Raw genomic sequence first — 14,730 nt, forward strand, 5'->3', positions numbered from 1 at the left:
GAACCCCACCCTGTCCTAGAGGTAGAAGGGGGCAGGGAAGGGAAGAAGCACAGATTCCAGGGCTGAGAAGTCAACCGGGACCGGGTCCCTGAGCATGGCGGACGGGTCCTGAGCATGGGGATCTGCTGCTACCGAGGCGTCCTGGTCGGGCCCTGCCCGACTCTTAGGTCCTTGGTGCTAACGCTGCCCGGGCTGCCGCTGTGTGTGTGAGCCGGGCCCCGCTTGAGGTCCTTGGCCAGCAGGAAAAATAGCAGCCTGAGTTCCGCCACTGCCTAGTTGCCGCCTCCTCCTTTTCTCCCCCTGTCCCCTTCCCTACTCTTCTTCCTTCTTTCCCACCCCCATCCCCGACTCCTCTAGCCCCTGGCCACCCTTCCTCCTTCCTTCCCCCCCTCTGCCTTCTGCCTTTCATACTCCCTGCCTTCCTGCTTGTCCATCTCGCCTTTCACCTCCCTTGCCTTTTCCCTCCCGTTCCTCTTCTTTTCTCCTCCGAATTCTTCATTCTGTCACCTTCCACCACAACCTCTCCATCTTTCTCCCCTCTGGCAGCACAGTCCTGTCTTCCTCATCAGCATCCTCCTTCCCTCCTCTTCTGCTTTCTCTGCCCCATCCTCGCCCCCCACCCCGAGCCTCCGCCCCTTAGCCTCTGCCCCCAGCAGCTCAGTCCTGCGGTGAGAGTCTTGGAGTCCATAGCTAAGCACCAGGAGCTGAGCTGTACCCGCTGTGCCTGCCTACACATCTCCGACATGGCTCAGGGGAAAATGAAGCTGGACGTTGAGCCTGACACATGTGATGGGGGCACCCTGAGGAGATCCAGCAGTGCTCCCCTGATCCATGGGCTCAGTGACTTCTCACAGGTTTCTGAGCCTTATACTTTTAGAGCTCGGACGAATAGTACAACATTTATGAGCCATCACAGCTCCTTCATCTTTGGAATCCATCTGGAATGGAATCAAACAGCCCCTCAAAGGCCTGAACTACACGTTCCTAGTCTGTGCACGAAGTTGCTGCCTTCCTCACCTAATCGTAGTCCTAATAGCAGACTGCATCAAATCAAAAGGAAGGAAGGCCTGGGTGTTATGAACAGAGACACTGCACAGGAAAGGGAAGTACAAGCGGCAATGCAGATAAGCCAATCGTGGGGTGAGAGCTGGAGCCTGAGTGATAGCGATTTTGACAAGCAAGAGAAATTGTATTCTCCGAAGAGAACTGACTTCACTCCAGTCTCTCCAGCACCTTCACCTACCTGAGGATTTGGAAAGCAATGCTTTTCACCATCCTTACAGATGTTTGTGAGGAGCAGCGGGTTGCCACCAAGTCCTGTTCCCAGTCCAAGATGATTCTCCTGCAGGAGCCAGAGTCCAGTCAAGTGCATCAGGCCCAGTGTTCTTGGTCCTCTGAAGAGAAACGGTGAAATGGAGATGGAGAGCCAGCCCGAGAGACTCTTCCAAGGCACTACCAATATGCTGGCTCCAGATGCTGCAAAATTGTCTGATGTCAGTTCATGTTCTGATGCGTTGGATGGCAGTAGTAGCAGCAGTGGCTGTCCTCAGAGTCACTGGCTACAGGCAGCACTTCCGCAGTCTTCAGTAGCATGCACCAATTCTTGTTCTTCGTTCATCTTGATGGATGGTCTCTCACCCAAGTGACTTAACCATTTCTGATTCCGTATTTGAAACTGCTGTTTCCTACACAGAACACTGAGTGAGGAACGCAGGGAACTTTGATCCATAATGTGGATTAAAGTTTCAGATTTCCACCATTCTGGTGTTGTTATGTTTTGGCATCTCTAAAGTTCCATTTTGCAAATGTAGTGATCTTACTAATACCTGATTTTTGCTGATCTCATTTTGGATCTGGTAACTGAATCTCAAAAACTCATGTTTGATTGCTTAGAGAATATATTTTTCTTAGTGCCTCAAAGAGCACCTATTTTCAAGTCTAAACATTTGAAGAAGACACCGATGTGTATTTTCTATAATGATTCTCTTTCCCAGCAGTGATATGACAGAATTGATCAGAAATTCTCTTGCTTTAAGGATTTCTTTTTTGTTCTCTGTTGACTACATAGTTTTCAATCGCTTTGTTTCACAGTAATACACAAATTGCTTTGATGATATAATTTTTTTCCTACATCAGCTTCAAGTACATTGTTTTGTTTCCCTTTCCTGTTTGAGCTGCTTCCTTGCCATTTCTCACAGAGGTAAAGAAACACATAGCTGCTTTTCATTCCTACCTTGATTGCTTCCTTGTGTTGGAGTGTATGAAGTGAAGACTGACTTTAGTGTTGAGAATGTGCATAGACTTACAGGATGCCTGTCTTACACATCCCAGGTTCTTAGGACTTTGATGCCCCCGTTGCTATTTCTCCCTGCAAATCTGTTGCACTAAGGAATATATAAAATATTGTTGATATTTCTAGGTGGTGTTATCAAGGAGAAGAAATTCCAGCCTTGATGTGTGGAGCATCTACAAATGAATGAATAATGTGATTTACACACAAACCACTGTGTACAAAATCATCCACGGAGCTATCAGTGTCTCGGGTGGTATTTTGAGGCCTCAGGTTCCTTGGGGTACAAGGCTGTGCTGGCAGGGATGTGTATCCTTAGGTAGGGTGGAAAGGGGGCTTTATGTGTGTGATTGCCACATACTGTTTCAATCGCTGCTTTTTTTCTGATTCCTTTTTGTCATTGGATTTGTTTGATTTGTTGTGTGGTGATTGGTGTTTTGGTTATTGTGTTGCCACCAGATGGAAAGCCAGTTCTTGGTATTACTGCATTTTTAGTAAAGGCAGTTTAATATCTATGAATATACTTTTATGAGCTGAAAAAGTCAATGTTGTTTTGTATTCTGCTTTTAAGAAGCTGTTTGAACTATAAATAGTATACATGCTAGTAAGTATAAATTACTAATTTTTAAAAGAAGAAATTTCTTGGACACTATGAGAAACGGTGACTTGATCAGCATAGCCCTGACTGTTAGTGAACAACTTAATACATTATCCCTCTTAGTAAAAAAAAAAAAGAAAAAAAAGAAGAAAAAATTTCTGATTGAACTCTTTAAGAAAGCTGAGTGTAGTCTATTGTCATTTGTTATTTATTAAGCTGTGTAAAGTGTGTGTTGTAATAGAATTCTTAATGTTCAGCCATCGTAGTTGGATTGCCTGTATCTAAAATGTACATTTACCTGTTAGGATAATTAATATTCCATTTTTAAATGAATGTAAGAAAATGAATACTACTGCATTTATGGCTTTGAAGGGAAAGGCCCTTGGATTTTAAAGGAAGCTGATGTGCTTTGAAGGCACTAGACTAGTAAGAGTATCTGGCTGAAAGAGAAAGCCATTCTCTTTTGATTATTACAGAGCATTGCTTAACTTGCAGTAGTTCTGTTACAGATCAGACATGGTCTTTATTTTCACTTGTAATCACAGCCATAGCAGCCGTTAATGGTTTTAAAATCCTCATGTTGCTTTCACCTGTGCAATACCTATAAGCCCTTAAACCTAACAGAAACACATCTATTATGAATATTGTCCCTTAGTATGCCATTTTAAAGAAAACTTTCCTCCACCGGTACTCAGTGTATCTATTCTGTTTATCAGAGAACCACGTTAAGATGTGTCTGCCTCTAAGATGATAAATGGTTTTGTCTTTCAGGAGATTATCCACCTTTATTCTGCTCTCTTCTTTGCCTTAAAGGGACAGCTTTGGGCTCTAATGTGGGGCTATTAAGAAATCACCTTTGTGATATGATGAATTTATACTTTTTAAATTCAGTGGTGGGAGAGAACTGTGGAAGAGATTGAAATTATTCCAATGACATGAGAACTAGGTGGCAAGATGATTCACTTTATTGTTTGAACCAAGGTCTATTTTGAGTTTCTATTATTTAAATAGACTAGAAAGCTAACTTTGTGCAGGAATTGTTTTGAAATAAAAGAGGAATGCTGACCCACAGATGAGCTTTATTGATAGTACCCCTTTATTTTTATATAAAGTCTAGTATTTGGAAAGTGATCATTGTTATACTGTCATATTCTCTCTTCTATTCTAATATTATAAATTTCAGGCTTCTATTCGAAAACAAGTATAAGAGATGATACTATTAAGAGAATCCTATCGATACTGTTTTTGCTTGACCAACTTATATAATCACTGTGTTTCATGATAACTGATTTTGGAATAACACAAAGTTTTGTGAAATGTTGGCCTGTGTATACCTTAGAATGCAAATTTAATCAAGTGTGTTAACATGCAAAAAAAAACAAACAAATAAACCCATGTATATGAGTTAGACTTCAGAGAAAATAAGTTATTGATGCATATAAAAATGTATAAAATTAACTTCTATTGTATATTAAGCATATAAATATAATAAATTACATTTATAAAATCAGTGTATAATCTATAAATTTCCATATATAAATACATTATGTGATTAATATATAAAATTATTCTATATATATTATTTCATGTATAATTATCTGTAAAATTAATACCTACATCTACTAAAAAATGCACTAAAGAATACATAATGTTGCAATGCCTATTTTTCTACCCTCTCTTGGTCCTGATTCCTAGAAACAGAATTCCATTAAGTTTTTATACTGTTAATTCCATCAATAGCTATTTCTTTTCCCACTCTATTCTAGTTATATCAGTAACCACTGGTCACCTTGCCCTGGAGACTGAGGGTAGATCAGATTCATGTTATTACCTTGTCCACATCTTCATCTATGGCATTTGATTACTTATATTGTGACAATTGTAATTTAAAATAATTTATTTTAATCTATCTTCTAGTTCTAGTGGCTTTCGAAGATCTCTCTTGCCTCCTATATTTTAGAAAACTTTTATTTTTCTCCACCCTCCCTGCTAGTTCCCACTGCCATGCCCCATCCTTGGTGAGCCCTTATATGAATAAGTGAATGTTTTTGCAATCCAAACCAAGTCTTACACATTTGTCCACGTTCAAGGTTGTAAGTAAATAAACAGGACCTGAATTACATGACAGTATAAAAACTGCTCATTATTGACCAAAATAATACACAGGGATCAGATTTCACTTTTCTCTGTTCTGATATCAGAAATCCTGGACTATGCAAAGGAAAGTTGCTGGCATGGCTAAGACCATCGCTCTACTGTTTAAAATCATGCCACATTTGAGTATGCTTGATATTTGGAGCATAATTTAGTTGTACAGCATTTAGATTTTTTTTCCAGGTGTTTTTAATTCCACCTCATTTCTTCTACTATTGGTCATTATTATAACCTCATTTTTATGATTTTTTTTTCTTTTTTCAGTTACACCATCATATCCAAAGTTCTCAATGTATGGTTTCCAAAAACCTGTGGTTCCCCAAAATACTTTGGAAAAGCTGAAAGGTGAACACTATTTTCATAACAGTACTAAGACATCATTTACATTTACCACTGTGTACAAAATCAGTGGTGAGTAAAACTGCTTGCAATTACCTGTATTAGAAATTAGTGGATGATTCACAATGACCTCTGGCAGTGAAAAGAAAGAGAGAAAAGACAGTTATGTTGAAGCAGTTACAGATGTTAATTTTAGTAAATTTCATTCTTCATGCACATAGCTTTGTGTGAGAAATTGGGGAGGTGTCCATACAGATTTGTCATTGCATACTGCAGAATAAGGGATGTATCAAGAAACACCACTTTTATGACTGATTCTCCTGGGAAAGCATCTGGTTGCAGAATTGCTAGATCATCTGGCAAGTGTATACTTAAGTTCTTAAGATCTTTCTATCTGTGTCCCAAAGCCGTCATATTCTTTTACAACCTTACCAACAGAGAATGAGAATTCTGGTTCCTCTACATGTGTGATCACTGATATAGTTTATCTTCTCAATGTTAGCCTTTTAAATGAGTGTGTGATGATCACATTGTGATCTTAGTTCACAATTTCCTAACAAATATGGAGGTTGCTATAGTCTCTCATGCTGATCATCTGTATAACTTCTTTGGCAAACTGGCTGTTCAAACCTTTTGCCCATCTTTTTAGTGGGCTAACTTTTCAGGTTTTTTAAAAGATTTTTATTTATTTGACAAGTAGAGTCACAGACCGTGAGAGAGGGAGAGACAGAGAGAAAGCTCTTCCTTCTGTTGGTTCACTCTCCAAGTGGCCAGGAGCCAGGTGCTTCTTCCTGGTCTCCCTTGTGGTTGCAGGGACCCAAGCACTTGGGCCATCCTCCACTGCCTTCCCAGGCCACAGCAGAGAGCTGGACTGGAAGAGGAGCAACTGGGACTAGAACCGGTGCCCATATGGGATGCCAGCGCTGCAGGCGAGGATAAACCTAGTGTGCCACGGCGCCAGCCCCTCAGTTGTTGTTTTAATCATTGAGTTTGAGAGTCTCTCATATCCATAGTTGATGATGTCTTTCATTAAATGTGTGATATGAATTTATTTTCTGCAGACTCTGGCTTGTCTTCATATCCTGCTAACATTGTCTGTGAAAGCACTCAAGTCCTTTGGTCCCTGCCATCCATTTGGGAAATCTGCATTGAGTTCTGAGCTCCCAACTTTGGCCCTGCCCAGCACCCTGGCCATTGAGAGCATTTGAGGAGAGTATTAATGGATGGGAGCCAACTGTCTGTCTGTGTCTATCCCTCAGTTCTTCTCTTTCTGCCTCCCAAAGAATTTTTTTTAAAAGAGTAAACAAAGTTTTTAAAAGAAAGAAATCAGCAAGTGTTGTTAAGCCTTTTTTAAAAAAACAATGTGTCCCAGATAGGTAGGATATAACTCAGTCTTGCTTCTATATCTAATCTGAGTAATGCTCCACTTAATTTTGGTATACGGAGCCTTGGCATTTAACATGATTATTATTATGGTTAGCTTTAAGTTTATAGTCTTACTATTTGTTTTCTATTGGCTCTATCTATTGTTTGTTATTTTCTTTCTCTCTGTGTGTACTTCTGGAGAATTTTTCTGGAAACAGCCGCAAAAGAAGTTGCATTTTTTGGGTTTACTTCTAGTGCTTCTAGTGGTTTTTAACAGAGGCTGACATGAACATCCTTATAAAGACACTTAATCATCCCATGTAATTTTTAAGAGCACCGTTTAATCCAATTTAAGTTTTTTTGTGAACTTGAATAAATTACCAGGCTTTACGTACTAATACAAAAAACGTTTTGAAATGGTTTCTAACTCCCAGCAAAAATCTGAAGGGCGTGCTTCTTATAACTCCCGCTGCAAATAAGTATTATATAAGACACCAATTCAAATAAAAAATCCCAAAAAACTTTGGGTGAACTGAGATGCAAAGGAATATGACTTTTACAGAAATCATTAATTTTAAGCTTCATTACTAAGTACAACCCTATTTAAAAGCAAGTTAGAGGAATTTCAGAGAAAATTCTGACTTTGTGAACTCTGAGAATGGAGATGCTTGGATGACTTCTGTCCTCATGGCTCATGAGTTCCTAAAATAGGGAGACCTGTTCTCTAGATTTTCACTGCCACAGAATTGGCACAGACCCTCACCTGGAAAAACTCCCTTGTGTTGATGCATAAAGCAGAGTTAAAGACCTGTCTCGGCATGGGAAGCCATGACACGGTGGCAAAAAAAACAATCTAAATGAAAGATCCTGGTGAACAAGACCCCAGCAGAAGGAACAGGCCATTAAGGAGGGAGGCACCTTTCTCTGAAGGGAGGAAGGAACCTTCACTGTGATATGGCCTTGACTAAACAAGTTCAGAGTTGGTGAACTCAAGGGGCTTCCATAGCCTAGACAGCTCATAGCAAGAGTCTTGGGTGATTGCTGATGCCATAAATAAAAGTGCCAATTATTAAATCAACAACGGGAGTCACTGAGTACAGGCTCCCCACGCAGGATCTCTGTCCTTAATGTGTTTTACTATGAAACTTAAAAACAACACTACTAGTCGAACAATGCCCTATACCTTGTGCGGTTGTGTGAGTGCAGCCTGTTGAAATCCTTGCTTAGTGTATACTAAGTTGATCTTCTGTATATGAAGGTAATTGAAAATGAAACTCAATGAAGGGCGGGATGGGAGAGGGAGTGGGAGAGTGGAGGGCCGCGGGGGGTGAGGGGGGAGGGGCACAACAATACAAAAGTTGCACTTTGCAAATTCACATTTATTAAATTAAAAAAAAAAGACCTGTCTCCTTGCCATAATACAACCACTTATGGCTCTTGGTTAAGTCATTCCCTCCACCAATGAGTGCTCATGCTGCTTTGAGGTACAGGATTTTCCCCCCCTAACCTTGCAAATATCTACACAGATTATGAAACATTGTATTTTCTCTTTTTTTAAGGCATAGGTTCCTGAAAGTTAAGAAGGCATAACACAATGTGCCTGGAACAGTAATTAATAAAATCGCTGAAGTGTTTTTTCTTGATTCCTAGTGCTTGATTCCTAGTGTTCTAATTCCTTCTCATAAATAGTAATTTGTTGGTAAACACTTTTGGTTAAATAGATGCCATGCTATGCCACTTTTTATTAAAAAGAGAAAACTTGTTCATGGCCTTTTCTGTCCTGCGTTTTGTCTAACTACAAAGTCAGCACTCAGTGTAGGCAATGCTGAACCCCAGCATATAGATTATGGCTGTTTTCTGGGCTAGGAACAAAAGATTCTCCTCACCACCCTTCAGCAAGAACTTGCAATAGGACTGTGGAATTAGAATATAAAAAAAGATTAGTCACAAGAGAACGTGATAGCAAAACCAGTAGGAGCTACAAAAATTGAGCAAAGTGACCATTTCAGGAAGGTTCCCAAGACAAAGAGAAATGTAAACAGATTATTTGACATTCTGGCGAGAATGAAAGTAGGGACAACTGATCATGGAGAATGCGTGTCTTAAGACCTGGAGGCAAAATCAGTGAACAAATCAATAATTCCATTTTGTTAGAACTGTGCTGGTGCTTTCCCGTAGTGAGAAAGAAATTCGAAGGGTTCTCTAAAGGTAAAATTATGAAAAAATCACAAATGTCAATCTATGACAATTGAACTCCATGCTGCAAAGCAAAGCTGGTGTGTGACAAAGATTAGAAAACCCACCCCACAGAATTTGATAGGGTGTACTGGGAGGAATAGAAGGCTAAAGAAGAATGACCTCCTGTAGGCTTCAGCCATCACTCAAGGTATGAGAGACTCAGGAAGAGCTGTGAGAGTGGAAACCTGCATGTGGGGAGAGAGAAATCTGCATGGGAATTATTCCAAGCATCCAGGACTGTGTCACTGTAAGAATGAAGCCACATTTCACCAGAATTGTAAAATGCTCATTTTGAAAAATGGTGGTAAATTCAGTTTTAGTAATGTTGAGTTTTGAGGTGAAAGGGCAAATGGGAAGAATTTTGTAGCAAGATGTCAAAATTCCAAATCAGAAGTTTAAAAGAAAATGGATGGGAGCTGGTGCTGTAGTATAGCCAGTAAAGCCACCACCTGCAGTGCTGGCATCCCATATGGGCACCGGTTCGGGTTCCAGCTATTCCACTTCTGATCCAGCTCTCTGTTATGGACTGAGAAAGCATTAGAGGATGGCCAAGTCCTTGGGCCCCTGCACCTACTTGGGAGACCTGGAAGAAGCTCATGGTTCCTGGCTTCGGATCAGCATAGCTCTGGCCTTTGTGGCCAATTGGGGAGTGAACCAGTGGATGGAAGCCCTCTATCCTCTTCTCTTTCTCTCTGGGTAACTCTGACTTTCAAATAAATAAATAATTTTTTTTTTTGGAGATCACACAATTTTATTAAGAGTCTTAAGAACAAATGTATTACTCTGTGAAAAACTCTTGCAAAAGAGACATTGGAGTGAACGATTTTCAACCCTGAGCACTAACACTGCATACCAAGGAGGGTGGTCAAGGATCTGGTTTGACTGAAGCACAAGCACAACCCACTGATATTCTCTATGTGATCAGGTTTTTACAAAAAATACATAGTTTTCAATAAATAATGCTTAATTTTACAACTTTGATACAGCAATGTCATACACTGTTTTAACACACTACACTCTGCATGCTAGATAGTCTACAGGAAGACAAAACTCTGCCATGCATTTCTTCCCCCTAGTGCTACCAAAACTTAGTCATCCAGTGCACTGCCTGAGGCAGCTCACCCTCCCCGTGTTCCACAGTGATGGGCCATGTGCGGCATGCAACTCTATAAAGGCCCCCTACAAACCACTCGGGCTTCTATACAAAAGGGCTTCTCAGCTTTTCCGCACCCAAACCTGGAGTGGCAATGAAAGTACATTCCGTGTGGCCGTGGAAAAGACACACTTGTGAACAGTGTCGTGCTGAAAACGGCTCTGAGACATCAGGCGGCTGGACCCTGGTGGCCACAGCGAGAATCAGGGGGTGCCACTACCACTAGGAGGCCCAGGCCACAAAACAGACCTCTGTCTTTCAAAAACAGTCCATTCCAAAAAAGGTGTCCTGGAGCAGATGTCACAGACTCTCAAACCCACATACGTACAAGAGCAAAAGTCGACAAAATGAGGAATTAATGGAAATGGCCGAGGACGTTTCTCCCTGTGCGATTCAAGGGATGAGGCCTAGCTGTTCTTGAACACAGGTTGGGTGAAGAGAAACATGACAGAAGGCTCTGTCAGTGTCAGTCTGATCAGAACTCTTTCTATGGTATATTATTATTATTTCCAGTCGTCCCTCCTTTGAAGGGGAAAGTAATGCATCTGCTAAAATACTACAGGTGTTACACTGAAGAGCCTCTGAGAACTCTAGAGGAAATTCTGGTTTTTTTAAATGCATTTTCAAACTTGTAGTCATATTGTTTCACTTTTACAGCACAGAAACTCAAGTCTATGTGACCACATAAAAAGAAGTCTGACCAAACAGTGTGACAGGAGCCTCCACGTATGCACATCCAGGTTGCTTAAATTCACCATGCTCATGGGAAACCACATCTCAACTCGATCCTATTGCTTTCAGTGGTTTGTTTCTCCATACACAAGTTGTCTGCAGGCAACCAGAAATTCCCAAATCATTTAAAACCATCCTATCTGTGCACTGGCTGAGGAATTGGGTCTTGCAGGAGTATCTACCCAATAAAATTATTACTTTTATACATGGAGCGTTATAAACCTATGTTTCCCTTTGTAAGCCCTTTTATACTTTCTGCACTTTTGTGCTTTTATTGAGTATAAAAATAGGTCTCCTTTAAAATTCTGTTTAAGTTTACTAAAAAACTACTTGTTTGTGAAATTCTGTTATAAACTCACTGCATCCACATGGAAGAAACTAATAGGCAGCTAATGGATGTAGGTAGTGTTAAAAAATGCAATGAGAAAAATGGAGATGTATTAGAATTCAAGAGAAAAAAACAGCAGTAAGTAAAATGGAAGAGAGCTCTAGTTCATACATTCTGTTTAATCTTTATTGTGACAGAAAACGTGAGTGTCACAGGGAGGAGAAAAAAAGAGAGAGAAATGGAAAAAAAAATTAACCTGAGTTACTATCAAAGAGCAGGATTTTCAAGATCGTCAAATGCAAGGGATACGGTGGAAGAAATCAGACAGAATGAACAGTGAGAAAGAATCAATAAGCAAAAAAAGCCAACTCTCAGAAAAGCATGTCAAGCATGGTGACATGGAGACGGTTGCTTTGGGAACTGGTAAACTGCTGTGTTAGGGTGCTGTGTGTAAGGCTAGCTCCTGTTACCCTCACAGCCATAGGCCATACAAAGGGTATTTGAAACTGACATTCCTAATGGAAAGTTTACAAAATTTGGCCCTTAGAATAACTGAGAAATAGCCTGAAAAAAATCTTCCCTGAAACTGTAATAAAGAAAGTTCCTTATCTACTGATAAAATCGACAACTCAGTAAATTATTTTCACTGGGCTTCCTACATAAGAAAAAAGCACAAATATCTTTGCCTCAGAAATCTGTGAAGAGAGAGGACCACGCAGTAAGAGTATAAAGATTCTATAAATAGGAGAGTCCAAGAAAACCCCTCTCCAAAGTGTCCACAAAGATACATATGCCCATCAGAAGAAAAAGTAAGGATATACACATTATTAATCATATCAGAGAATAAAAAAGTTAAGATTGATATAATATATTTATATCGAATGACTGCTTGAAAATACAGCAACTTATTCGCTTTTATTTCTCAGATTCCTTGGGCAAAAGTCATTTAAAATTCCGAAGTGAAAAGCAAATGCCAATTTCTTGTACTATACCAGTATCAAGATGATTATGGTTTCAATTCCCAGAGAAGAAAAAAATGTCTTGCCTCTGGAGTCTTTCATGGAAAAAAACAACTAAATCATCCAGACTGCTACACGCATGCATATTTAAGTCACTTCCCCTTGATTAACATGAAAAAGAAGCATCTCTGCCCAAAACAGTTGTAGTGATCTTTTCTAGCTAAAGGGTAGCCTTTTTTTTTTTTTTTTTTTTTTTTTTTGACAGGCAGAGTGGATAGTGAGAGAGACAGAGAGAAAGGTCTTCCTTTTGCCATTGGTTCACCCTCCAATGGCCACCACCGCTGGCGCGCTGCGGCCAGCGTACCGCGCTAATCTGAAGGCAGGAGCCAGGTGCTTCTCCTGGTCTCCCATGGGGTGCAGGGCCCAAACACTTGGGCCATCCTCCACTGCCTTCCCGGGCCACAGCAGGGAGCTGGCCTGGAAGAAGAGCAACTGAGAAAGAATCTGGTGCCCTGACCTGCACTAGAACCTGGTGTGCCTGTGCTGCTAGGTGGAGGATTAGCATATTGAGCCGCAGCGCTGGCCAGGGTAGTCATTCTACAATCTGCCCAGTGACTGTAGCCATTGGTCACACACATAGTATTTGCAAAGCTTGGTTTAAGTACACTGCCTTTTCTTAGCTTTTTTTTTTTTTTTTTTAAATAAAAGGGATGCACATCAGAGTGTAAGAACTGGAAATTATTTCCACGGTTAAAAGATTCATAAGAGAATGCTGGTTCAAGTTCTTAAAGATGGAAATCCTACCAAAAACACCACCAAAGTCTGAATGAGTTACAAATAGCAGGATTCATGCTGGCTAGGCCACCAGCTCAATGCCCACACCCCCCACCCAATGTTAATGCTTGCAGATAACTCTGTCAATGCTTAGCTAAAAATAAGACTGACTTAAGAGACCAAAAAAAAAAAAAAAAAGGCAATTAAACTTTTATCGAAGACTATCCAGTGGCAAGAAGACCTTGCGTATTATATTATGTTTCAGACATTCAAGAAAGAATTCATGTAGAATTATAATTCACAAGGCAGTCATCCAAACAGCCTCAACTATTGTGAAAAGCGCATCCACGCGCCTGTCCTGAGCTCTAACAGGTTTTGAATTTAGATCGCCAAACTACTTTCCTCTTATTTTTCCCGTCAAGGAACTTAGGCCACATAGCTTTGCTTTCTTTTCTTTGCTTTAAACACACACACACACACACACACACACACAATCACGACTATGTTTCCATTCTGAGACCAAATTCTGAGATGTGACTCATTCCCGTGAAGCTTCTGCCTCCCCTTCAGAAAACGTTCCTATTCATCTAGGATTAACACGTCAAACACACGCGAAGCTTCCAGGTTTCCAGTATACCTGAGCAGCGGCGGCCTAGTCCACAGGCCTGGGGCGCACCCGGAGCCAGGACTGCAGCCAGGGGCTGCCACCCCGGGTGCCCAGCATAGAGATGCACCCCGTGGTGAACCGCCGGCGCAGGTAGCCCTGCCCAGGAAAACCGCTCCAGAAAGCCAGGTCCACCGCCACCACGCCAGCCAGTCCCATCTGCTTCCTAGAGCTCCCGAAATCCGACGGCTCAGCCACGAGGAGCGAGGCCCATTAGAGAAATCCGCGCCCCGGGCCTGAGCGAGGCTGCAGGAGGCCGGCGCTGGCCCCGGGCCCAGGGGGCGGGAGCGGCGGCCGAGGCAAGTGGGAGGCCAGGGGAGGCGGGAAGCGCTCGGGGCCCCTCGGGCCTAGCAGCTGCTGATGCCGAGCGGGCACGCCCATTTGGTCTCGCCAAATCTCCAGGAAACACGAAAGAACACACCTCGGGCAGTCGTTTCAGTAGCTTCACGAGTCCTGGAGACCCGGGGCCGAGTGAGCCACCGGGCACCTCCTCCGAGGCCGGGTTCCAGAGGGCCTCCCCGCGAGCCGCCCCCCACCCCGCCCCGGAAAGAGGCTGGGGGCGCGCCCCAGCGGGACTGGGGCTGGCCATGCTCGCCCACCTGGGCCAGCTACGAGGGTGCTGGGCTGCGGCCGAGGTCTGCCCGAGCCGCGGACCCCAGGTCGTAAGGAGGCAGCGGGGAGAGACCGAGAACCAAGAGGCCGAACCACACTTTTCGCGGCCGCCCCCCAGAAAGATGGTTCCGGGCGGGACCAGGGGCCGCAAGAGCGAGGCGCCCCCTCCCTCGGTGTCCTTTCTCCGCGGGACCAGGCGCCGAGGACCCCACGCGCCCCCAGGATCCTCAGAGCCGCAAGTTAGGGCGCAAGGACTCTGCGCTGCCGCCCGGGCGCGCTCAGCAGCCACTCCCCGCCCCAACACCGGCGGCTTGGCCAACGCCGACACCCGGGTCAGCTGGCGCGGGGGCCAAACCCGCGCGTCCCGCCTCCTGCCTCGGCCCCAGCGGGACACACCGACACCGACACCGACTCCTCTGTCCTCCCTGCTCTCGCCGGTCACCGCCGCGCCCCCCTTCCCTCCCCAGCATCCACCTCTGCGCACACGCGGAGCTAAGGCGTCACAAAAACAAAGAAAAGAAGGG

General features: G+C 42.9%; 1 pseudogene; it reads left to right on the top strand.

The window, feature by feature from the left end:
* The first annotated feature begins 653 nt into the window (after window positions 1–653).
* Window positions 654–2,891, top strand: LOC138845788 (PABIR family member 2 pseudogene; annotated as a pseudogene).
* The last annotated feature ends 11,839 nt before the right edge of the window (window positions 2,892–14,730 follow it).

Source organism: Oryctolagus cuniculus, chromosome 16, assembly GCF_964237555.1.
Source record: "Oryctolagus cuniculus chromosome 16, mOryCun1.1, whole genome shotgun sequence".
NCBI classification, from domain to species: domain Eukaryota; kingdom Metazoa; phylum Chordata; class Mammalia; order Lagomorpha; family Leporidae; genus Oryctolagus; species Oryctolagus cuniculus.